This window comes from Amphiprion ocellaris, chromosome 21, assembly GCF_022539595.1.
Source record: "Amphiprion ocellaris isolate individual 3 ecotype Okinawa chromosome 21, ASM2253959v1, whole genome shotgun sequence".
Classification (NCBI taxonomy): domain Eukaryota; kingdom Metazoa; phylum Chordata; class Actinopteri; family Pomacentridae; genus Amphiprion; species Amphiprion ocellaris.
The window spans coordinates 9,614,757-9,640,647 of NC_072786.1; the positions used below are offsets into that span (position 1 = coordinate 9,614,757).

General features: G+C 39.4%; 1 long non-coding RNA gene across 2 annotated transcripts in view; it reads right to left on the bottom strand.

The window, feature by feature from the left end:
- The window catches only part of LOC129347902 (uncharacterized), a 29,259-nt gene extending 11,806 nt beyond the window's left edge, over positions 1–17,453 (bottom strand). For both annotated transcript variants that reach the window (XR_008600240.1, XR_008600241.1), the window contains exons 1-2: positions 12,341–17,453; positions 9,892–9,990 (exon numbers count right to left, since the gene is read on the bottom strand). This is a non-coding gene — a long non-coding RNA (uncharacterized LOC129347902). The remainder of the gene's footprint in view (positions 1–9,891; positions 9,991–12,340) is intronic.
- Between the last annotated feature and the right edge of the window lie 8,438 nt (positions 17,454–25,891).

Here is a 25,891-nt window from a genome sequence, read left to right on the forward strand (position 1 = left end):
AAACATTCTGCAGTGCTGGATGACACAGGAAAAGGGCTCTGAATGCAAAGTCAAGTGCTCTCAAGGCTGCAACATTTCAGCCCGACACCATTTGTGACATTTCTGTACACCCTGCTGTTCAGGAATACCTCTTTACTAATAACGCAGAAAACGCAGACAAAATACAAACAGGCAAAGAGGCAAAAAAATAAATGAAAACTATATTTTTAGACACATTTTTTTTACAGTTGAACTTACCCCTCTTCTCCCCTCCTCCTCCTCCTCCTCCTCCTCCTCACAACATATAAAAGAAACACACACACACCTCTCCTGATTCCTGGCTATTTACTGCTCACATTTCGGGGGTCCATATCGTATTAATAAATAATTATTTTTGCAGCTCTTATCAAACATCAGCTCACATGCAGGTCTGGGGCTTTCTCAGGGAGTGGTACCACCTCTTAAAGCACTCTGACCTGCTGTTGGTTCTACTTTAATGCCACGTCACTGAGCCACTGCAGCCTGGATGGGCCTGCGTGACCTAGCTCGGCCCAGATAGGAGCCCTTCGCACCCCAGCCCCCGTCGGGACCGAACGCCCACGACTCATACAAGGAAAGGTGGTAAAGATGCGCAGCCACGTTTTTATATTTTAACGGCAGCCTCCCTGGCCTTCTTGTGATTTCCTCCCCTCTCCATCTTATTTCTAAAAAATCAGACACTGATTTGACTGAATGACAGCATGCCCGCTTCGCTCGCCCATATCTAATTCAGCTGAGTAAGGGCTCAGGAACGCTCCAAATAGAGTGTTTGTTTGATTTCATATCGAGCACGAGTCTGCACGCACATGCTCAGTGCTTCACACACGCATCCACACAAACACACACATGTCTGGAGTTGTCTGGGTTATATGAGGTAACAGGGCACACAAGTATATCTGCATGAAACCGACAGTATGTATTTATGTGAGCAAGAAATTCACAAGCTTCTGGATTTAGAAGATAATTTGTATAATTTTGTTTTTTATTGGTGGTTCACTGAGGTCTAATAAGAAAACCACTCCCAGACGGAGAATGAGTGTGTGTCTGCGTGACTTAACGATGTACTCAAGGACGATCATATCGCATGCAAAAACTGAAAAATTAGAGTGCTAATAGGTCAGAGCATCTCCTAACTGCTGGAGCCGCTGAATCTTGATGCTAGTCGTTTATCTTTAATTGGATTTTTCCAGAGAGGTTTCCCAGTGGGGGCTGGCAGTCTCATTTTTGAACTCAGCCTATAACTTTAATGTACAGACAAATAAGAAAAGCTAGCATGGCAGTAAAGAGGAAATGTAATTAGACTGAAATGTGAACACTACTGATCTGACCTCTGCACATTTATTGTTTTGTAAATCCATACAGAGACACAGGAGATATCTGTCTGCATATTTATACATATATTTCATATGAAAACACTTTTTTTGTTTTGTTCTGTGGTCTCCTATTCATGTCTGACCTCGATATTAACCTCAAATCATTGTCTTCAAACAATGTATAGCATTCATTTCACTTTGGCAAAGTTTTGCCTGAACATTTCAACTATCTGTCTCCAAACTTCACTCATACGCAGGTATTTGTATTATATTTCTCTTTTTAGATGTATTTTCTCAGAAGAAATGTCCACAAAAATACCTACAACACATAAATCACGAGTAAACCTAAGCCTCTGCTTCAAATCAAGTGTTGTTTTTACCTAAAAGTATTGACTCATTGTGGTGTCTACTGCAGTGTGCAGTCTAGTGAGAGGGGAAAAGAGACGCTGGCTCTCAGGGGTTAAGATGCTAGCAGTCATGTGCCTGTCGGCTGCAACAAAAGCCTGCCTATGTAGGGTGCATACAGATGGAGTGAGCTCCTTTGTGTGCAGCGTTTCACACGTCGCAGCCTCGGAGCTGCCAGGTCTGGCTCTCCGGGCCTGGCTACAGGCCTAGCTCGCAGCTTGTAGCACCTGACGCTGGTCTCTCACTTTGCTTTTCTTCGCTTGAGACCCAAGTGCAGTGAGTTTTTTGAAAGATAATGGAACAGAAGTCCAAATAGTGGGTCACACGGCTCAACACAAACAATCGCAACAAAATACAGCACAGCAGAGCACAGTGCTGCAGCCAGATGAGCTCGGATCAGCATGACAGGAGCATTGTAAGCATGGCTCCCACTCAGGTCTGCCACGACATATTTGACTTGTCCCTCCTCTGCTGTCTGTCAAACGTCCTTATAAGACAGTCTCCAAGAACACTTGTAATGTGCTGATATAAATACAGCCAGTGCATTTTTTAATGTTCATGTTGTGCATGATGTGTACATAGTTTTGTATCCTACTGTATACACTGTGTGTGTCTGTATGTACTGCTGTATTTATGCTATGTGTGCCAAGCCACTAACGGAAGTTCCTTATAGTGTACATGTTAGCGTACACAGGGATTAAACCAGTTCATGTCTGGAACAAGAAAATGTTTTGTCCATCCTCGATGCTGGACACAAAAATCATCTTCATACATATTTGTTGTGCAGAGCATTCATATGTTGTGACCTGCACACCTGCATAAATTACACTGGAGACTAATACTTTTCTTCTTAAGCTTCACATGGTTGATTTGATGTTTTTCGCAGTCAGATATAATACACGAATCAGGAAAATAGAAATCTTCAAGGATACAACTCAGGTTTGCTATTATGCCTATTTTTAAAAAGGGAATTAAGATTAATTCTGCACAATACAGTATAAACACAAAATCTTTCATGCTGTTTGTAAGGCTAGACACCACATTATAAATAAAAAAATCTTAACAAGTTAAGTGAGAAAACAATACATATCTGTCCACAATGTGTAAAGTCTGACAGAGCAGTATTACAGTATATTCACTTATGAGGCACTCAGGTGTATTCTCTTACTCTGGGGGGTCTCTGTCTTGCCTGAGGACCCTTCAGCAGCACATCTGGCTGTTATGAGGAATGGAGTATTGACATTTTAAATGCAGGACAATATTTGCGAGGACTGGGACACCCTACTGCCCTCATGGCACTTAAATCCCACATAAAGTGGACGGAAAATCTGCGGTGAACCAGCATTATTCTATTATTATTTCAAGTGCATGGCCCGTTCCTCCTCTAAGATAACTTTTGAGCTTTTTTTTTTTTTTTTTTTTTTTTTTAGAACATGTAAGCGTGTAGTCGATACAAAAATACTCGTTCACTGTGCTGTTGATCTTGGACTGAGAAAACCCCAAGCGAGCCACATGAGCGACAAAAGCTATGCTCAGAAAAAAAATAGACCCATAAAGAGTCCGTTCTGCTATTCTTCCAAAAATCACAATAAATCTTTGATAAGACAACACTCTGTTCTCTGTAGATATTCTCCTCGAATAGGTTTAGTGGGACAAAAACAACAGTTTCAAAACGTCAGGACCAATACAGAATTTAACTCTCTGAACTCCAAAACTCAGTGGTTTTAAAATCAATGTTATTTTTAGGAAAGTGCCAAAATGACAGAATTTATCAGTGCAACAAACTGTAAAAAATAAGAAGAATCGACAGATTTTCAACTTTCTGGTGGTCATGGAACTATTCTTAAGCCAATCTAATGTCAAATTCATGATATTACAACAAATCACTTTAATCTGCATGTCTCATTAAAAAATAACCTGTTTGCAGCAACCACATTCTGCAAAAAAATAAAATTCTGTGCTCCTTGATAGAGTCAAGAAATCTTTTATGACTCAGCTGCAACAAACAGTCATGTGACTAAAATTGAGGAACTTTTCGACTGAACTGCAAGCTGTGTTTACACAGAGCAGATTGATTGTTGTCCATGTTCCCTGATTCTTTTTTATTTTTATAAAATAAATTAGTTTAAACTTTGTTTTTTTTAAATGTTTTATGGCATTATAATTTTATCATGCTACCCAAAGACATTTTGAGTTCTCCCTACTTCAAGCTATAGTTATGCTGTTTAAGCAGGACTTTACATTGCATTGAAAAATGAGCCCACAGTGAGTAAAAAATGTGACAGGAGCATAAAAAAAACCCAAAACACCCAGAATCTGTTAACTGGGGTTAATAGGGTTCATGGTTTTGTAGCAAGCACCTCCACTAGAACTAGAACGCAAGCGTTTTATTTTGACAATAATTTTTGGTGACACAGCTTTTATATGACTGTTAACATCAACAGAAAATGAATTAAACTCTGCTTTAAAGATTTTTGCTGTTGCATTCACTGAAGTCACTCAAATTTTGACATATTTACAGTTTCTATTAAGAACAAATGTACAAAGTTTTTTGTTTGTTTCCAAAGACAAACAGATGAAGTTTTTCTCTATAATGTGTCAAGTTCCCAGAGAAGAGAATTAACAAGCTGAAAGCCCTTCGAACAATGTGTTACTTTATCTCTTTATAAATGGCACAATGGTCATTTATGCTGCCATCACACTCGCAGTGAAGCTGGCGAGGTGCAATTAGCTCCCACATATCATCGTGTATTGTTCCACAGCATGTTACAAATTTCGCTAAGAGTGTAAATACTCAGGACCAGGAAATGAAGTTCTGCAGGCCTACAGACGCAAATGTACTGGTGTGTGTGTATGTGTGTGAAAGAAAGTCTCTTTTTTCTTTGAAACACACAAAAACAAAATCCCCTCTGTCACTCAAACAAGCTGCTGCTATAGGTTGTATGTTAATTAAACCTTTGTGAGTGCAGCCTGGAGAGTATTAGCGCCCATTTTCTGACCCGGCACCCTGCTGTCACCAATCTTGTCCTAAAACACATATACGGACACACTCTTAAACACATATGTATACACACCACATGCTTGAGGTACATACTACCAGGACAAGCCGGCCGGGTGCCTGACAACCACAGCGATGGAGGAGACGTGAGGGAAGGAGGGGAAAAAAAAGTTACCCTGGCGTGTTAGTTTTCTGCCAGGGAGTCCCTATTGACCTGTTAAACCTTTGTGACTGGAACAAATGCAAATGGCGCTGACTTGTTCACACAAAATACTAAAGGCCCATTCAAATGAGGCCCCGGGCCACAATGCAGCAGTGGCCGAGCGCTCTGTGGAGGCTGGGCAGCCCCCGGTCTGAGAGAGGGAGAGACAGAGATTCTTTTTGCCACTGCACAGTTCATTCTGGTTGTCTGGTGGAGAGCAATCATCCACTCTGATTACTGCTCCTCCATGAACACAGACACAAGATAAAGTTACCTTACACCTCGCCTGTAATTCTGCCCTGAGTAACTCCCAAACACTTTTGCACTGCCCTGAACTTTACCCCATAATTACCTCGTATGTAAGGCTTTGTAATTGGACGCCAGCGGACCTGAACTGTTCCTGTTATCAAGTATGACACCAGCCGTGCTTGATAATCACACGGTGCTTAACTCATCTTAGCTTTTGTAAAGAGTGTCCCTATGGCTAAAATCATATCCTGCTTTGTAATTCTGCCTATTGGGTTTGGAATTTTAAATAAAGTGGGCAGAAAGTGGCTGAAAAATACATTTCACATGGAGAGAATAATGAATAAAAAGCTACATTAAAACAGTTTGATTAATCACTTGATTCAGGAGAAACAAATAACCCCATTTGTAGCAGGAATGATGAGTACAATCATCCAAAAGTGTTGGTTCAGGTCAAAAATTAAAGCATGAGTAACGTTTTTACAAGCCACAGTGATGGAAACAAGCCAAGCAAGTCAACTGACGGCCTCCATAATCAGAGCTTTTCAAACTGAGATATTAGATTTGTGTGACTCAAACCACAGCTGGGTTAACTGGGTTACTAAAACTAAATTCTCCTGCATGTAAACATAATCGCAGATGCTAAAAATGAAAACAGACAAAGCACGGTGGGAGGGTTTGGAGTAAAAGATTTTACAAGATAGCACTTAACCCACTAAACCCACAAATCTGCCAGTGGGTTGAATGTCAAGATACCTTAAAAAGAAAGAAAATCCCATCATTTATCAGTCAGAAACTGAAAAAAATGAAAGAATAGGCAGATTTTCAACCTTTTCATGATTATTGAATGTATAATGTTTGACATGTGGTTCAATCAGGAAAATTTAATAAAATCTAAGGTTAAATTGTGATAATTTATCATATTTCTTCTACTGTATGTCTCTCATTTTAAGCTTTGAAAAAATAAACCATCCAGCAAAACTGTGACGCAATTAGTGGCTCAGCTGCGATCAACAGTCTTTGCTGTGTTTACATCGACTAGACAAATTAAAACTTTAAATACTAAATATCTACAGTACGTAGAGCTAATATTGTTTTTCTCCATTACTGGTGACGCCTGTGGGCACTTGGAAAATGTTGGACATGTTGAATACAGGTGTTTTTCATTTTTGTGGAATAAATATTCAACGGAATTTTACTTTCATTTTTTTCATTTTTGTTGTTCTTTTTAACAATCGATGGAATTATAATTTCTCACACTGCACAGAATACATCTTTGAGTTCTCTCTACTTCAAAAAATTATTGTGCTGTTTCCAAAAAAGGGCAGGACTTCATATCGCAATGAAAAATGAGCCCACAGTAAGTAAAAATGTAACATTAGCATAAAAAAAATTATGAAACTGCTTAAGTTTCAGATAGTTAAATGTTTGTGATTCCCCATTTAAGTTTTTACTAATTAAACATACCTAACTTGTGTGTCTGTCCACATTTTATCTACCTACGTTTAATTCTTGTGCACATACTAACTGTTTAAACAAAGAAACAAAAAAGTACCTTTAAAAAATCCTTATAAACTACTTTTAAATCAAATACAGGATTCTCTGTGTCGGACTGAGGCTCATTTTTATGGTCACGAGAATGCTGGTCAAGTATAAGTCAAATCTTCATCTGATACCCAAAGAATAAGCCTTTTATAAAGAATATAACATGCTGGAAATCAAACAGAGCTTTCTTGTTCCATCCCTTCTCTCCAAATACGAGATTAGTAGGAGCCTGAGAAAGGCCGTCACCCGCACATCTGGACAGCACCTGATCTGAGGGAAGCTGCCTACTGGACCTCCACTAAACTGGATTTATCAAATGAAAGGTTTCAGTCCAAAGAAGGGATGTAGTGGGACGTAGACTGACCACTGCAACTCACAGTATCTATCTTTTAAGTCCAATAGACTGTAAATGTGTAAAATCTAAACTCAGAGCACTGGTTTCATGCACAAAACGTCACATTTTATTTTTCTTGTAATGAATTCACATAATAAATGCCGCTGAAAACACACTTTCTCAACTTTTACGAATATTTCTAAGACTCGTTTGCTTCTAAATAGTTTCTTTTGTTAAAGAATTTTAATCATAACGGTCTTTTTGGGATTCACCTGGTAGGTAAATTTCATTATTTTTAATTTTCATATATAAACAATTAATATAATGCTGTAAATGTGTGGAAAGAAACTGCCAGGAGCATTAAAATCCATGTCATAAAAGTTACACGTCAGAGAGGGTGTGTAAAGAGGATGAAAAAATCTGCTTAATTTACTATTCTTACATAAATGTATGCAACAGAGCTTTATTAAAGAGTTGCTTTTTGTTTGCCGGTTGTGAAAAAGACGTTGTGAAAATATTACGTGTAAACTGGAAATGCAAATATTCAGCTGAGTTCTGTTCAACTTGCTGTTTATAGAGTGACACCTGCAGAGGTCACACATGAGCTAAAAGTCTGCAGGGAGAAAAACCGAGGAAGTGAAGAGGGAAGAGAAAACACCAGAGAGAGACAGAGAGAGATGACCGATAAGACTTCATTTTAACGCCATTTACAAATACTTTTTATTCTGCTATTGTTTGTTTTGGGTGTAGCTTGTGATATAGAACAATATAATGAGCATTGAATCATAGTTAACTAATCAGTTCTCATTTAAATAGCCACATAGCATATTATTCCTGCCCAATTTGCTTTCTTTCTCTAAACTTTCACTCCACTAAAATATATTTTTTTTTCATTTTCACTCACTATTTTAAACGTTGTTTCTCAGTTACTTTGATGCATAGAAAACATATTCTTTAAATAATGCAAAATGACACAATGGGAAGTTTTCTACTATCCAACACAGTAAATCTAGTGCCGCCCCGATCAGCTGGAAAAGCTACAACAACTGCTTCACTCGGGCCGACCCGACAGAAACGTGGTTCGAGTACAAATGTCCTGAGCAGAAATTCCCCGGTTTGATTCCCGACTATTTGCTGCATGTCATTCCTCTGCTCTTTTTCCCCAACAACTCCCACTTTCTCCACTGTTACATTAAAATACAGCCATAAAAAGCAAAAAATAATCCTAATTATAAGAAATAATTTACGTTTTTCAATCCATGATTCAACATAAGGGAGATAATACTTCAATTGAGTATTTCATTTTCTTAATATTTTTTTATAATTAATGTTTTACTCAGGATTTTCTATCTTTAGCATTTGGAACCTTGAGTATTTTCCGTTTTGTTTTTTTTTGTTGTTTGTATTTTTGCTCCTCTCACAGTTGTACTCATTGTAGGTTCATTTTTCACAGCAATATAGTATCCTGCACTTCTATGGAAACAGCAAAACCATGGCTAGACACAACTCAAAAGTGTGTTTTGTGCAATATGACCAAGTTATAAAGTCATCAATCCTTTAAAAAAAACGAAAATATGAAGAAAGTTTAATTACTTTGCTTTTTTATTTTACAAAAATAATTTTAAAAAATGGTATTGACATGCACAACTTATTTCCAAGTGCATTTAGGTGTCACCAGCGCTGGAAAAAACAATGGTGCTCCTACATACATTATACGTTCTACTACTCACATTTTTTTATTTGTTTCCATACTTATCTCTTCTGTCTTCTGTGTAAACACAGCCTGCAGTTCAGCTCAAAAAATCCAGGATTTTTGCCACCTGACTGTCACCTATGGCTATTATTTTGTCTTTGGCAGAATCTGGTGCCAACAGTTGATTACTGATATTAAAAAAAAAAATGTAAACTGAATTGATCTGGATGAAATATCACCATATTAATCTTATTTTTGGGTAGTTTTTTCAATATAACCAAATAGTTGAAAATATAACTATTCCTTCAGTTTTTACAGTTTCTGGCTCTGATAAATGGTGCAATTTTGTCAACTTCTTTTTAGAAAACGTGTCTTTCAAACTTGTCGGTGGGTTTCGGCATTTAAACAGTTTATACCTTTCCCACTAGGCAAAACAGAAGAGCTAACATGCTGGTCTGGAGCCAAATCTTACCTCTACACTTTAAAAAGGAATGACACAGAACGAGTCCGGCTGAGCTTCCACTACAAAATGAAATTTTTAAAACTCTTCTGTCCCACTTTACAATTCAAACATGTCCTGCAGCTGAGCTTCATTTAAAACCGCAGAACTTTATTTCATATTCTGTGAAGCTCTTAATGTTTCCAAATATACTAAATGTGTCAAGTTGAATTACGAGTCAATGGCATAAAGTGATGTGAGAAACATGCAAATTGTTTCCACTTCATGTAATGGTGGGGCCACAGAAGGACAGCACTTTTGGTCTGGATACTTAATTCAAAACATGTGAGATAATGTGGCTGATATACACAAAATACTGTATGTGCTTCACACGCTCACGAGGGGGGTGTTGTTTTCCCATGTAAGAAATACAAAACAAGTTTAAGAGGAGCATCAACCCCCAAGTGGTTTAAACTCAGTGAACTTTCAGTGTCATGGGACTGGAATTATACTGCACTAGTAAACTCCACCCATCTGGTACTTTGCGCAAGTTAAAACAAACATGACAAACTACTGGCAAGCAGGATTTCACCTACTGTAGGGCAGGGATAGGCATCCCAGCATGCTGGTGTCAAGAATGTTGCTTACATCTGTTGTCACACACTTTACTTGAAAAAAGAAAAACTAAAGAATCCTACCTTTAACGTGCTGAACCACAAAACCCATTAGAAGATTTGAAAGGCATGTTGTCGTTTTTTTAAAAATGCCAAAATGCACCATTTAGCAGAGGCCGGAAACTGTAAAAAGAGAGAGAATTGTCAGATTTTCAGTTTTTTCAGCAGGTTTGAACTAATCATGTGCAACACCCCATTTGATTGGTAAATCTAAGCGTAAAATATATGATCAAATCACTTTGCTTAAGTTAAAAATCGCAAAAAATAAACTATTTGCTTTAACCAGATTCTGTAAAAAACAAAAAATTCTGCCCTGTGTCGCATAACTGTAAAGCCATTAGTAACTCAGCTGTGACCAACAATCACATGACAAAAATTTTGTGACTTTTCAGCTGAACTGCAGGCTGTGTTGACACAGAGCAGACAGTAGACAGGCATAAAAATAATTAAAGATGCAAATGGTTAAATATTTAAAGTATACAGAGTCACAAGTTTTTCTCTACACTATTGGTAACATGCTGATTCTTTTTTCCTCCAATTTTCGAAAAATAAATTGAAAAAATTAAAATTCATCTTATTTGTCTCTATTATTATTATTATTATTATTATTATTATTATTAATAATAATAATAATAATAATAATAATAATAATAATAATAATAATAATAATAATAATAATAATAATAATAATAATAATAACAACACAATAGCTTTGTTATTCTGCACAAAAGACATTGTTGAGTTGTCTCTACTTCTAGCCATGGTTGTGCTGTTTCCATAGAGGTGCAGGATTTTATTTTGCACTAAAAAATGAGACTACAGTGAGTAAAAATGTGGCAGAATCGAAAAGTACTCTGAACTGCCTGGGGTTCAGAGGGTTAATGTCGATTTTGTCCTTTCAAGCCTGTGGATCGCATTATTTTTCCTTATTGAGTAAAAAGTTACTCATTACCTGCACAGTTCGCTCAATAGTGGAATATAACTTATGCAAGTGTTGCACTTTCCAGCAGTTTTACAAACATCATACTTTTGCTCAACGTCTTCGGGGCAAATACTGTTTTGTTTAGCACCACTACATTTGTCTGACAGCTTTATTAATTTTAAAGTTACAGTATTTCGTACACTTTCTTTACAGTGAAAACCATCCATCTCCAGATGTGATTCTGAATTTTTGTGATAAACGGAAGGATTAAGTGTTCCTTTATGGGACTGAGAAAACTGTCCTACTTCTAAAGCTGAATGAACTATTTAAAAACCCTCATGGATTAGCTGGAAAATGCATCGTCACAACTCTGAGAACAGTGATGTTTTTGTAAGCTTGTGAAAAAAAAAGCTGACTTTTTCAGAGATGCTACAAATATGATGATCTTATAGAATATGACGCATTATTGTCAATTAAAGTACCCAACAGTATATAAAGTTTTAACAATGAGCTCAATCTTAAACACGTGAAGCAGCAAAATGCAACACACAGAAAAGCTGCAGCAATATGAATCCAAAAACATCATATTTCAAAGTAAAACACACATTGTTCTGCAGAATAAGTACTTTTACTTTTGATACTTTTGACAATACTTAAATAATTTAGCTTAAGTATGCTTTGGAAAGCAGGACTTTTACTTGTAGTGGAGCATTTTTGTAGTGTGGAATTAGTACTTTTACTTCCTACTACTGTTTCAAACCACATTTTCAAATCGGATCAATTCCACAACAGTGACATAAAGTTCTGATTTACGAGGAGACAAAAACATCTCGATGTTCGGATCAATTTAATGGAGGAAAATAAAAATCACAAACTGTCACGCCAAAAGTTCATTCATTACCAGAGACTCTTGTAACAAAGAGTCCGCTACAATAAAATTCCCCTAATTTTTTCTCATAATTATGTCACTGTAGAAGTACACACAGGCCCCTCTTCTCCTTCACTGGTAAAGTCAGATTTGTTGGCTGCGTTGCCGGGCAAACCTCGGCTCAAATCTGATTTTGCTTGTTACGTTCTCTTAAAAATATACTGCACTGAAAGGTTAGACAGTGACTGTCAGATCGAGCCTGTATCATTTTATGTCTTGCTACCACTCACAGTTTCACAAGTGATGAGGAAAGAGTGTGATTTAGATTTTGAGTAAATTCTACTTGAAAACTTTGACAGGTAATGTTAAGAAATACTTATTTCCTAGAGACTGAATTCAGTTTTATCCTTCAAACTTTATACAACCTGGTTAGTCACTTTTACATTAAAACTGCATTTTTAAGTGATAAAAAAGACTAAACAGGGTTGAACTGATGCATTATATTGTATATAACTTCTATCCAAAATTATAATAAATGTAATTTTGCAACTTTTCGGGAGGTTGTATCCCTTTGCCCTTCAAGCAAACCACAAATGTCATTGTGTTCTGCTTAATAAAAGTGCAACCAAATATTGAAATTACACAAAACACATTATCTTCCTATTAAAATCCCATGTGCTCACCTTCTTCGCCGTGTCCGAGGCCTCGTGGTTCCTCATTTGCCTCTCGCTCTTGGTATGGGCCGCCCTGCACCACAAAACCAAAAAGACACACAGAGAGGCTCGTATCACAAATCAACACTGTGAAACATCACCGCTCTGTTGTTTCAACCTGCACTGTGAATAATTATTGAGATTGGTGATTTATAAGGACGTGTAGTGCACAGTTTTGTTGCACGCCGTTCTCTCACGGCGTGCCAACATGAGCTGGGAACAGGACATTCTCACTGGAACATTTCTGCTGCTACATGTCACTGCTGTTGGGCAGAGGACCAGCAAGAATTTATTCATTCTTCCTTTCGAACATAAGTTTTGTTTTTAATTACACAATCAGTTTAGTTAATTGGAATCATGCATAATTTTTAATCATGCTGGATCACATAATTTGCAAAAAAAGACATTTAGATACACAGGATACTTATTGTCACATTAAGCACAGATGAACCGAGCAGAATTGAGATGGCTATATGCTAATTTAGGCTGTAAATAATAAAACTATTTCACTGATTTAACTGATTCTGCCCTTTGGGAGCATAAAGTCAACTGCTGCAAGTCTGATGCTGCCAAAGAACATTGCATGACGCTTTAGTTCTGTATATTAGCACAAAGTTATAAAACCACAACAAGAAAGTCAAGGAAAAGGCCCCTCCACTACCCTACAAACAGCACAGTTCATTAAAAACCAGAGTCTATCTTCCTCATTGTTCCTTGTCAAACATGCATTCATGAATATTTCTGACTTGCTGCAGCTGCAATGCGTCCCACAACGTTCCTACTTCCATCTTGCAGTCAAAAAGATTTTGCAAACACATGAAAGAACCCGAGTAGGTGGTTTCAGTTAGAATATGTGGCCTTATTTAATACCTAAAAATCCCCCCACTTTACCGCAATATATACACAAAACCTTGAGGATGAGATTATCTACAATTACAGTTTAGGTCATGCTGTTTCAACGTTTCTAACATTTGCCTTGGCCTGGATTCGGTTCTTGGAAAACGTGTCATGCAGCATGAAATGTTGAACTCAGTGACCTTCAAATGAATCCGCATTACTACCAAAAGATTGCAGCAGTTTTGGGGATTTCATGCCAGATTTCCAATCATCCTTGTTGTTTGGCATTTATCTCTCACCCAGACGGCTACTTCTGTTCTTTCCAGATTTAGGGAATACAAAAGGTTTCAGAATCCTTCACAGCGCCTCAACACTGGCCTTAATAAAACAGTTTGTGTAGGTGTTTTATGGTCTTTTTGCTTCCTAAGTACATAACGCGGGCATTTTTTTTTTTTTTTTTTTGGCTGTTGGTATGTTAAAACTGAACCGGAAGAACCTGCACTGCTCCCCACAGAGCCCTGCTTCATTTGCTTTCCACCCCACTTCCCCGATCTTCTCACAGGAGTTGTGAACTCTCCATAAACCCACCGATTCCCTGCAGAACGCCGCTGTCTATCCGACATCACAGGAGCAAAAACAACAGAGTGAGAAAAAGAAGCAGACAATAAGGTAAAGAGAATGAAAGGAGGGAAAAGGAGAACGAGTGAGAGAGGGTTGAATCAATGCAGCAGCCTGGTTGCTTCTTTTTTTTTCTCTTGCTCCACTTTTTTTTTCATTTTTTTCTCCCTCTCTCGCTCTCAAATGATTCACAGTGGAAAGAAAAGGCCTTTTCCCTGTCCTCAGTTGAACTCCACATCAGCTTCCTGTTAGAAAGGCAAGGAGGAAACACCCAGAGCAACACGCGCTTGCGCACATACGCACACACGGACAGACGAAGGCCTTCACTGGTGGATTCTTCGCTGCCAGAGAAATTAGGTCAAGCACTTAAATGCCCTGCACTGAGATTTAAAAACGTGAAGTGTTTGGTTGGGGGACAGCAGTATGCAACAAACACGCAGCGCCTGTTGCACTTCCAAAACACACACCGGCTACACCCTGTACTGTCAGCTCATGGCTTTCCACATTATTAATACCAAAGAAATAATCAGTGACAAACGCCCACCTACTGCTAATACACCATCCATCTGTGCAGATTAGAACATGACACGGTGGCTCAGGCGCACACAATAAAATAAATGATATATTTAAAAAGCGGCTAAGAAAAGCACCTTATAAATCCCCTCGCAGGCAAAGCAGTGCTATGTGCATGTACTCTCAATACACCAGATGACCTGATTAGGGAGTGACAGGAGCCTGGGTGCCTTTACAGCACAGCTAAAGGACGGGATGGGACATTGAAAATCCTCCAACCCGCCGACCCTGCCGCCTCGCCGCCCTCTGACCTGAAACGCCCTTAAAGAAACAACACGCGACACTGCGTCCAATCAACTATTCATAGAAAGGCTTGGTTGCGTTCGGCCCAATCTCGCCGTTTAGGGTTTCAATCAATTGCGTGAGATATGAGCAGGGGAGAGAGAGAGTGGGAGGGAGCTGTTCTGAAAGCAAATGAGAGAATTTTTTGGGTGAATCTGAGCCTCTTCCTTGTCTCCACATTGGCCACTGCCAGCATGGCCCACAACGGGGCTCTGAGCTGCAGGGTGGCAGAGTAAATCAGAAGATAATCACGCCAATTTTCATTCTGCAGCCATGTGCTTTCTCCTGTCCCACTGACTCACAGTGGAGAAATGAACCTCAGTCCATTGTCTGAGGGCCACCTGTGTTTCTGTTCCATTTTCTCGAAGGCACAATGGCATTTTCCTGTTTATAGCCGTGATTGTGCTTTATAAACATGCAGCGTCAAGAGTATTAATACATCACATGAAGCAGTGTGTTTGCGATCGACCAGAAGGGTGGCCAAAAGGTCACCCTGACCCCGTTCGTATCTCGGCTTCTGAGAGTTCGGTTCCTCTTTCCAGCGAAAGAGAGACATGGAGGGAATTTGGTAACAGCACAACATTGTGTTTCTGTCAGCTAGCAGAAATATTTTCTAGGGAAAAAATGACACCTTGCACTTTTAACGGACACAGAATGAGCAGAATCTTACCCAACTGGCCAGCACTCACTAACTTGACAGCACAAAAAGCAAAAAATATACATCCAGATGTGCCATAATGTCCGAGACGGGCAGAAACAACCTGATAAAGTTACGGTTTTGAACTTGAATTGTGCCAAGTGTAAGGTGCCGCTGCCTCGCGGTGTTGGAAGCAGAAGTTATCTTTGGTATGAAGGAAATCTGTGCCATGATAGGAGACAACTAAACTAAAAAACGAAGCTGAAATGTGCTGTAAAACAGAACACACTCAATGCAAATGCAAATAATAAATTATTCTATTGTAAATTATCCTTCTAGAACTCTAAATGCTGGTTTGAATTTCTGCTTTGAAGAAAGAAAACAACACAAATTGATTATTTTTTGTGGGAAAGGCGTGCAGTGTTATATATTCACCATGTACAGCTACAAGAAGAAGCTTAAAATCGAACTCTGCATGAACCTGAAAACTCATTTCCACTGTTCTCTACCTGATGAATGTGCAGCACCTGTTAATTCTTTCTGAGGAAATGTCCACATAAAACACCAAATAAATCAAGATCATCCAACTTTGACTATTACTATTATTACTACTACTATCTCACAGGATTTTAACTTTCTTTTCTCTTTATTTATTTACTTTTTTTTGTCCAAGTAGCTCCGTCTGCACCTGAGAACAGCAGCCAGGCAGCACCATACATGGCTTTAAACCATTAAAAATACATCGAGCTACTGCTGAGTGAGCTCCTCTCGGATTTCAATGAATTAATTTCATCAAAAAAACTTCTCAGAGGGGGAAACCACAGTGACACATGAGGGGAAAACCGCACAGCTCCACCATATGTTCCCATGTCTTACATACACTGATTATCTCGGGGCGAGCAGCTTCGTGAGACGCCGCTTTTTTTCAAATTAAATGCTTTTTTTTTTTTTTTTTTTTTTTTTTTTAAAACTGAAATCCAACAAATTGCTCATTTGCAGAGGCGGTGGATGGACGCCCGGCTGCCTATCTGTGTTTGCATCGGGGGACAACAAAGGGGAAGATTATGCCTCTCTCTCTGTCTGCGAACAGAAACTAGGGCACGAAAAAGGCGACCTCTTTTCTTGTATTGCCAGTCTGGCGACCATTTCATCTCCGCGTAAAGCTCGTCTGGCTCTCAAATTCGCATGTCACAAATGTTTTTGGCACCCGGGAAAACTTAACCCAAAGGACTGGCGTGGATCGTTTCAGTCATAACAGTGACACCATGCACTGACCCAGTCTGAGGGGGGAAAACATCGCTGCAACCCACTCGGTGTGCAACGTTTTTTTTCCTGTTATTATTATTATTATTATAAAGCTGTCATTTTAACGCACTTTTTAAAGAGAGAAATGATAATACGTACCGATGCTCTCAAGTTCAAGTTGGATGATCTCTTCCTCCGGGGGGTGTCCAACTCCAAGTCTTTATATTTCCTATGGTGGCTCGTCTTCCATTGTGTGTCTGACAATAAGGAAAAAGAGCAATATTTGCAGAAGGAGAAGTGTTGAGAATCGGTGTCCAAAGGCGGCCATGAAAGTGTTGCTCCACCACCATCGCCACCACCGTCACCCCTCTCTCTGTGTGTCCCCGTGGCCGACCATCCAGCTCGGTTCAGCGGGGACACTCAGACTGCGCCGTGCGTCCTGCGCCGCCGATGAACCAGATGCGTCAAGTTCAGCTGAGGTGAAACGCAGTTAGTTATACAACCAGACCGGTGTGCAGCGGGGCTGATCCGTCGGGCTGCTTATTTAATGTCTCCGGAAGAAAAAAAAAAGAAAAAAAACTGAGAAAAGGCACATCGACGCTGAAATATGTGTAAAAACCAGCCAGTGTTCGCTGATCATTATGGAGCTGCCTCACTCCCTCCCCTCCTCTCCTATCATGCCCCCTCCGCGGCTCGAAAAAAAAGCACTATTTGCTCGTTACCTGATGTCAAGCTTGTGAAAAAGACATTTTGTAAATCTGTCATTCACTTTTTTAAAAAATAAATCACGGTTGAAAAGAGCTCAAATTACCACCGCGACATTATAAACCGCAGCAGATTATCACATGGGAGCATTAAAGGAGTAACACACTGCTGTTGGAGATAATAAAAATAAAACAGTACACCACAAAGTTGCTAAAAAAAGTCACATTATCACCCCCAACACTCAGATATATTTAATATATGCAATGTTAAATTTATTTTCTGGTTTCTGTCTGTGTTCTCCTCCCACAAGTGTAACTTTGCTCTGTTAAGGGCAAAAAAGCACTTTTAGACCCCCTTAAATTCACATCTCCTGCTAGCTTAAACTTTAGCTTAGCTGCTAATTATTTTCTTTAGGAATATTAAATAAGTAAATGACTATATGACCAAGTGATATTTATTACATTAAAGGTGCTGTGTTATCTTCCCCCAAGTCTAACTTGGTTTTGTTCACAACAAAAAAAAGCACTTAAATTCACATCTCCTGCTAGCTTAAACTCTAGCTTAGCTGCTAATTATTTTCTCTATGCTAAAACTACAAACTATATTAATTAGGAATATTAAATAAGTAAATTACTATCTGACCAAGTGATATTTATTACCTTAAAGGTGCTGTTTTATCCTCCAACAAGTCACACTTGGTTTTGTTCACAGCAAAAAAAGCACATTTAAACCTTCTTAAATTCATATCTTCTGCTAGCTAAAATTTTAGCATAGCTGCTAATTATTTTCTTTATGCTAAAACTCCAAATAATATTAACCAAGAACATTAACTGAGTACATTACTAAGTAACCATGTAATATGTATTACCTTGAAAGTGCTGTGTTATCCTCTGACAAGTGCAACTTGTTACCAGCAAAAAAGCAAATATAAACCTCCTTAAATTTGCATCTCCTGCTAGCTAACATTTTAGCTTAGCTGCTACGTTTTTATGATAATTCCACGAACAAACTCGTATGTAGCTTCAAATATGAGTTTCACACACCTGTTTCTGCTGCTCTAATGAGCTTGCTGAAGGTTTTCTGCTTCTGTGAATTAATGAAGGTCTAACTCATCCACTTTAGACCACAGGTGACTTTGTGGACAAGCTCAGACTTGTTGAGTTTTACCCAATTTGCCTCACAGGCACTTTATTGATTAATCAGCTGAGGAGGTGAAGCAACCCCACAGCTGCTAAAGGACCAATCCCAAGCTCAAAAAGCTGCTAAAATAAGACCCCTAATGTAAAAAAAAAAAAAAAAACAAAAACAGGGCAATGTGGGATTATTTAGGGCTGAATTTAATCTCTAATGCTTCTTTATATGAGCTTTAATTAAAGTAGATGACAATATGTTTAATGCATCAGGCTGGAATTGGATTTTGGCACTATTTATTTATTTAAAAAAGAGAAAACTCCTAATGTTGGTAGATTATTCTCCATTTGTATGTTCAAATCTGTTTTTTTCTATCTTAAAAAACACACACTACATTACAGCATATAGAAAGGGAAACTGAGGACAGACTCCTGCAGAGCCACTGTTTAATAATGCAGTGACACAAATTAAAGTGCATGTTAAATAAGGGGTGATCGGTTTTCAGATTTAGCCCTGGCATGGGTAAAAATTAACTCCCCTGGAATGTTTTAAGAACACACTCCCTCACCCAGAAATATTATAACGTAAAATGAGTAAATAAGTAACTAAAGGTGAATTATTAAATGAGCAAATTAATAAAAACCCCTCATAGTCATTCTTTTTTTTTTTTTTTTAGTTCAGTGCATTAAAAAAAACTTTGTTCCTCTTTCAAATAAAAATGCAAAGAAAAGGTTTAACATCTGAAATGTAATTGTTACAGCATCTGGTTTAGGCTTGTTTATGCAACTGTTCCTGTTCTCTTTTTTTTTTGTGCTCAAGTCAGAGCTACACAGTGTACTGAGTAAATCTGTATTGACAAGTGACATTACGGTTGCACTCAGTGACCGAGTTTGTCTACGTGCATCAGCACATAAACATACTATAGGATTAGGAGCGTGTGTGTGTGTGTGTGTGTGTGTGTGTGTGTGTGTGTGTGTGTGTGTGTGTGTGTATTATTACAGCTTCACTGCTTATGGGCTGAGCATGTAGGCTATAGCTTTACAGGGATTAGAGGGTGACACAAGTTCATACTGATACCCTGATGTGACTCGAGACAACAAACATACACACTCCTACCTGCTCTGTATCGTTTTTTATACTTTCTCTGTGTTTAAGTGAATAATATTAGCATGTATTAAAAGCTGTAGTAATGAGAAACACTGCTTTATACATAAAAACTGTGTACATTTTATTATAATTCACTGTTAATTCAATTTAGCCATTTCTGGATAAATACATCAGAATAAGAGCAAAAAATTGAATCACTGTGTAATTACTCACAGCTTTATTATTTGTAATAATTATTATATTTTAAAGGCAATATTTATAACACTGTAGAGTTTTTTAATAGCACACATAATAGCTAATAATGTATTTCGGCGACTTATAATATATAGACAGTCAATTTTTATGTTATCTAATGGATCATAAGGGATTCTACAGAATATATATGATGTATTAAAAATGATTGCATACATACCAGTATCCTGATGTAATTTTGGCAAGCAGAAAAGTGTAATATGTTTTTTCTTTTCTGTTAATTTCATCGACAAACACTGTTTTTGTTTCATTTTACGGTGTTTTTTTGCAACAAAGCAGTCTTAGTAAATCAGATTTCTCCACTTATATGCTTCTTTTGCAATATTTTTTAAATTTTTGCTTAATTTGTGCAAATTAATATGCTGAAAACATGAAAGAAATGTTTAGCAGCTAACCTTTTCTAGTCTTTTCTGACTTTTTTTCCCACAGTTTTATAAGTGGATGTATTAAAATTCAAGACTTCAATACTACAAAGCAGCAGCTGCTTGTTCAAAATGTTGCACCAAAGTGAAACATGACTTCAGTTAAGACGTTGCGCCACTGATGGATATATTACAGATGTAGTATAAACCATTCATCATCCAAAACTTTACACCTAAATGGACTTCTGCACTCAGCACTCATCAATCTTTCATTTGATCAGATTCAAACACGCAATCTATCACTCGCTCACATCAATTAAGTGAGAAGTATTGACAGGAGGTAAAGGACTGACTCCTCCATTAAGACCTCTTTTTTTTATTTTGCTCAATTTGAAGCATGTTCAAGGAGGTGATGAGAGGACTGGATCTGGTGGAGGTGGCACTGCTCTGGCACTGCTAATTTGCAATCAGACCCTCTCTCTGAGCTCTTTCCCTACCACGTCTCCAGACAGTGTGGATGGCAGCTGAGACAAAGCTAGCATTCTCCGCCGCCCAAGACCCCTCTTAGTTTTATTTCAGGCCACTGCTCTCAGACACAGACCATTCTGCATGGAGCACCCAAAGGCAGCAGCCGGGGAGAGGAAAGAGACGAGGAAGGAGCAAGTTTTTGAGGAGGAGGTTAAAAGAAGAAAAAAAAAGTGGGAGGAGGCTTCGTTGAGGACCAGTCTGTCTCTCTCTCCCCTCCACCAGCCTCGTTCCTCTCCTCGGATGGTACCCCGGCCTGGTTCCCCCCTCGAACGTGCTGCAGTGCAGTGCCACGCCCCACACAGCGCCATGAAAACACTTCATGATCGATTGTGCTGCTCAGACCAGGATCGCGACTTTTTCTGCATTCGCTTCGAGTAAAATTTGCTTCTAGGTTTGCACTCGAAGTGTAAAAAGTTTGATAAACTCCTGAGCAGGTCACTTTGGCTGTTGGATATGCACCAAATGCACGACACGGTGCAGCATTTTGATGTAATTAATCAGTATCGGGCCCTATTTTCTTCAAAAAATAACAGTGAACGTGTATAGATTTTAATTTGAAATCGGTGAAGAAAAACTGCTGCCTTGTCCTACATAGTGCCATGAAAACACTTCATGATCAATCACGCTGCTCAAGCCAGAATCACAAACTTTTCTTCAGTCACTCCGATTAAAATCTGCTGCTAGATTTTCACTGCAAGTGGAAAAAGTTTGATGAACTCCTGAGCAGGTCACCTTGGCTGCTGCACACTCACTAAGAAACACAATATACTTGTACTAGTCGTGCTATTGATCAAAATTAGACCTGATTTTCTTAACAAATTCAACCAATTTGACAATAAGGAAGATTTTCGTGCAAACTATCTTAATGAATGAGTATAGATTTTAATTCGAAATCGAAATCGGTGAAGAAAGACTGCTGCCTCGGCCCACATAGTGCCATGAAAACACTTCATGATCAATCACGCTGCACAGACCAGGATCACAAACTTTTATTCAGTCACTCTGAGTAATATTTGCTTCTTAAAATTTGATAATAAACTCCTAAGCAAGTCACCAGTCGGACACAAACAGGCCTTATTTTCATAAGAAACAAAGCCAGTTTGACGGTAATAAGGATTTTCGTGCAACTATTTCAATGAACGTGTGCATATTTTAATTAGAAATCAAAACCAGTGAAGAAAAACCCCTACATCGGAACTGCCTCCAAGCTGGTCTCCTCCAAACTGACTCCTATGCACCCAGTCTTCTTTAATAAAGTTTTGTTTATGCAGTGAAGGCTGGATGAGCATGCGTGTTTTTGCAGCAAAAAAGAATGAGAATGAGTGCAGGAAAACAACTTTTTCATTAACACTTTGGTGTTTGGAATCTGATATCAGTGAAAAGTGTGAACCCACATGCTTGCACTGCAGTGTGTCCGTCTGTGCGCCTTATTATCAGCAGTCCCGTGGCTGTACAGTATGTTGTGGCTCGGTTGCCACAGGTAACAGGTCAATGATTACCGAGGGTGTCCTCAAACTCGGGTCAGAGCTGCTTCCCCCATGAGAGAGCGGGACAACAGTGGGCTGCAGCTGCCGTCTGTAACTCTAGGCCTCTGCGGCTATCAGTGTATCTTATCTGCCTGAAAAGCAGCATTGTGTTCACATTGTGTGTGCTGCGTTGGGAGGCAGGGTCACGCTCTGGGATGTCGAGCTGTTTTCATGCGATTCTGAGCTGCAGAGTTGCTGCAGTTTTTACACGAGAGCCGCCATGTATTCGGGAATCAATGAATCGACGAGTCACAAATCCATCAAGTCTAAAAGCAGCTCCGAAAGCAAACAGAAATTCAGAGTTGCTCTTTCCCACAGGTTGCCTCACTTATTAGCTGCTTTCCTGCACCGGACCGAAGAGCACAATCCCTCTCAGTCTCACTCGAACACATAACAATGCCAGGAATGGCTGCATTTTGTGCGGTACGACCATTAGGGCCACATCCGACCGCCTAATTCATTCAATTTCTCCCTCCGCCATGCAAGCACAATTGGCCTGAAAGTGTGCAGGTGGGGGGCAGAGGGAGGCTGGGAAGCCGAAATGCAAGCAAGCCAAAGTCAGTCACACAGCTCTAACTGTTCGATGGGTTAAAGCCCCGCAGGCTGTTGGGAAAATCTCGTCCTTGAGGCGATCCCGGCTGACCTCCCCGGCTCCTCTCTCCGAGGTTGACCCCGACTATATCTTTAGCAGCGAACGGTACAAATTACTGAATCGCTCGGCTCCACTTTCTCCCCCTTCTTCAATCCCTTTCTCTTTCTCACTTTTCTTTTTCTCTCAGGAAGACCACAAACAGCCATTGTCGCAGCCGAACCACGAGAACAATTGGGTTCTTATGCTGCGGCCGGTCAGGGGATGGGAGGGTAAACTTCAGCAATGACTGCACTAAGTAAATTATAGCTGCGATGGCCTGTGCGGTTTGGAGAGGCTGCGCTTTGTGAGAGGTCTCTGTGACTTAAAAAACCCACCAGTTCAGCACATTTGTTGCAAAACGACGACGACGGCGGCACGGCAAACAGAAGTTTTAATTTCCAGAGCTGGTACACTACTTAACCGTCGTGCAAACACTTTGAGCAGCTTATTTTGGAGTCTAAACTACACTGAGTCACATCTTTTGAAAACTGAATAACTGCGTGACTGCGGGGTAATGAAGGATCGCCACAGTCCTGCTCCTTCTCTCTCCCTCCCTTCCTCCCTCTCTCCCATCTCGGATCGGGGGGCTCCGCCTCTCGACTGTCCTCCCGCGCTCTGATCGCTCCACCCTCCGGCCCTGTCCCCTTTCTACATGACATCATCTGCACATCTGTCGTCCCAACAGGGTGCTGGTGACACAGACAGGCCACAAAATTAGCAGAGCTCTCTCCTTCTGCCTTTGTCACCGGCTCTTTCTTCGCTTTCTCAACGGCATCCCTCCGTCTTCTTTCCCATCACGTCCTCTAAATAGCATGTGCTACATTACATCTGCCTGCTTCCTACACCGCGGCACGTACATCTGAGCAGGCAGGAAGCAGCCATTAAACTAAATGATCCATGGGCCTGACCTCGGCCTTGACCCATGTGATTGTGAGCAAACTCAATCAGCGAGGTCAGCGCTGATACGATGCCGCTCCTGGAAGAGATGTGTTTTCTCTGATTCGAGCTAACGCAGCCTGCTAAAACCGGTTAAGAGCTTGCGGTTGTATCAATTTGTGTGTTTGTGTGTGTGCAAGAGAGGAAGAGAAAGAGAGAGGGAGCGCTTTTTTTTTTGTTGTTAAGTGTGTTTCGACAGTAAGGCCCAACCCATTAAGGGCCCAAGTATCTCTGAGGGGAATAGAAACTTACAGAAGTGTAACACATGTTTGATTCCCAGAGCCCCAGCGCAATAATTCCTCACATATGAATTACGAACAGATCAAATCAAGTCGTACTGGATCGCAGCAGCTGCAGAGGAATTCTGGTGATGTGAATGAACAAATACTATTACTTTTATAATTAACAAAGTTTCCTTAACAGGAGAAAAATCTCATGAATGTCCTCTTTAAATAGAAGGGCTACTAGTGGAGAGATTGCAGGTTTTTCTTGTCAAAGTGCCAATTTTTTGAAAGGAAAACAACATTGAAATCGTTCGCAATTAGCTCCAAAGAATGCCAGACTATCTGATCAAAAAGTAGCGGCACAGAAAGCAGCAGATGGGATTTGAACCCAGGATTACACAGGGGGATCAGGGGCCTGATGTCCAGCACACACTCCACCCCAAATCCTCAAATATTATATTATTTTCCTTCAATTTGCACATAAAACTCTGGATTCTCACTTAAGTAATTCATACTAATAAGCATCATGTGTAAAATGACAAATGTGGCGCTGCAGTGTAACTGGATTCTGCATTTAAGAAGCACTTAATGCGAATTAAATCTGGTTTTGTAGTTGCTGTGCAGACTGATTGCTCTCCATTGACGATTACTAATAACAGGATCAGGTTTCTGTCTGAAAATAAAGACAGAAAATTACAAAAATCCTGCACACACTGATTTTTCTTCTAAAATGTAGAATCTAAAGCTTTACAAGCCCAAAACAAGTAGTAGAATAAAGTGTAGAAACACAATTTCTAATGCAAAAACTGCATTTTTCTCAAAAGCAACAACGCACAGAATTCGATTTTGAATTTACATTCACTGACAGCTGTGAGATTTTTAGAGAAAACCGACATGCGTGCGGCATTTGCACAAACAAACGTGTCGGTTAAATTTTGAGATTTCGATGGTAGGAACCAAGATGGTGGAAGCACTGAGGGCTGGTGGAGGGGGGCCAGCTGGTTGTACAGCTTTGCCTGCTGTACTGTTGAAACACAGGAGTAAAGAGCCCCCTTGAGGATAATAGAATAACTCACTTTATACATTACAAGTGTCATCGGGTTCAAAGAGTTCACCAGACGTGTTTTTAAAAATAAATGGATTCAGAAAGAGAATTCTTTCAGCAAACTGTTACTCAATATGCATGAGGGTTTCAATACCGGATTGAATGATAATAAAGGAATATAATACTAAAACCTTGCTTAAACTGATTAAAACACGGTGGAGCTGTCTGGTTTGGTAAAAAGCTGCTATTCTTCTGCCATGAAAGAGTTTTGGTGAGAGGGTTTTGCCGTGAAGAGGACATGCTTGACCCAAAGCAGAGAGGTTTGACCTGAACTAAAACCTTCTCTGGTGCTTTGTCTCCCTCTGCAGTTACAGCAGGGGAAAGACAGTAATGGAAGAAACACAGAGAGGTGCATAATGCAACAAATCCTGGAAAAAAAGTGGAAAAACGGCCAAATAGAGCATAGAACTGACTATAAAAACATGCTATGTGTAAAGAAAAGAGTCTACAAAGAATTGCATTCATAATAAACAACCACTGATGAACAAATAGTCTCATTGTCGATTAACTGATTCATTGTTTGGTCTAAAACATGGAAGAAAATGGTGGAAAATGTTGATTAGTGTTTCCCAAAGTACAGCAAATGTCTTGTTTAGTTCACAGACAAAAGGGTCTTTTTAGTTTATTACCAGATAGGAGGAAAGAAACCAGAAAATACTCACATTTAGGAAGAGAATTTTTACTTTTTTCCTCTTAAAAACAACTCAAACTGATTAATCAGTTATTAACATATGTGGTGATTAGTTTAATAGTAGACAACAAATCAATTAAGCCCTGTAGCTCCACTCATGTTATGACATAAATTGTTGTTGTTGTTTTTTT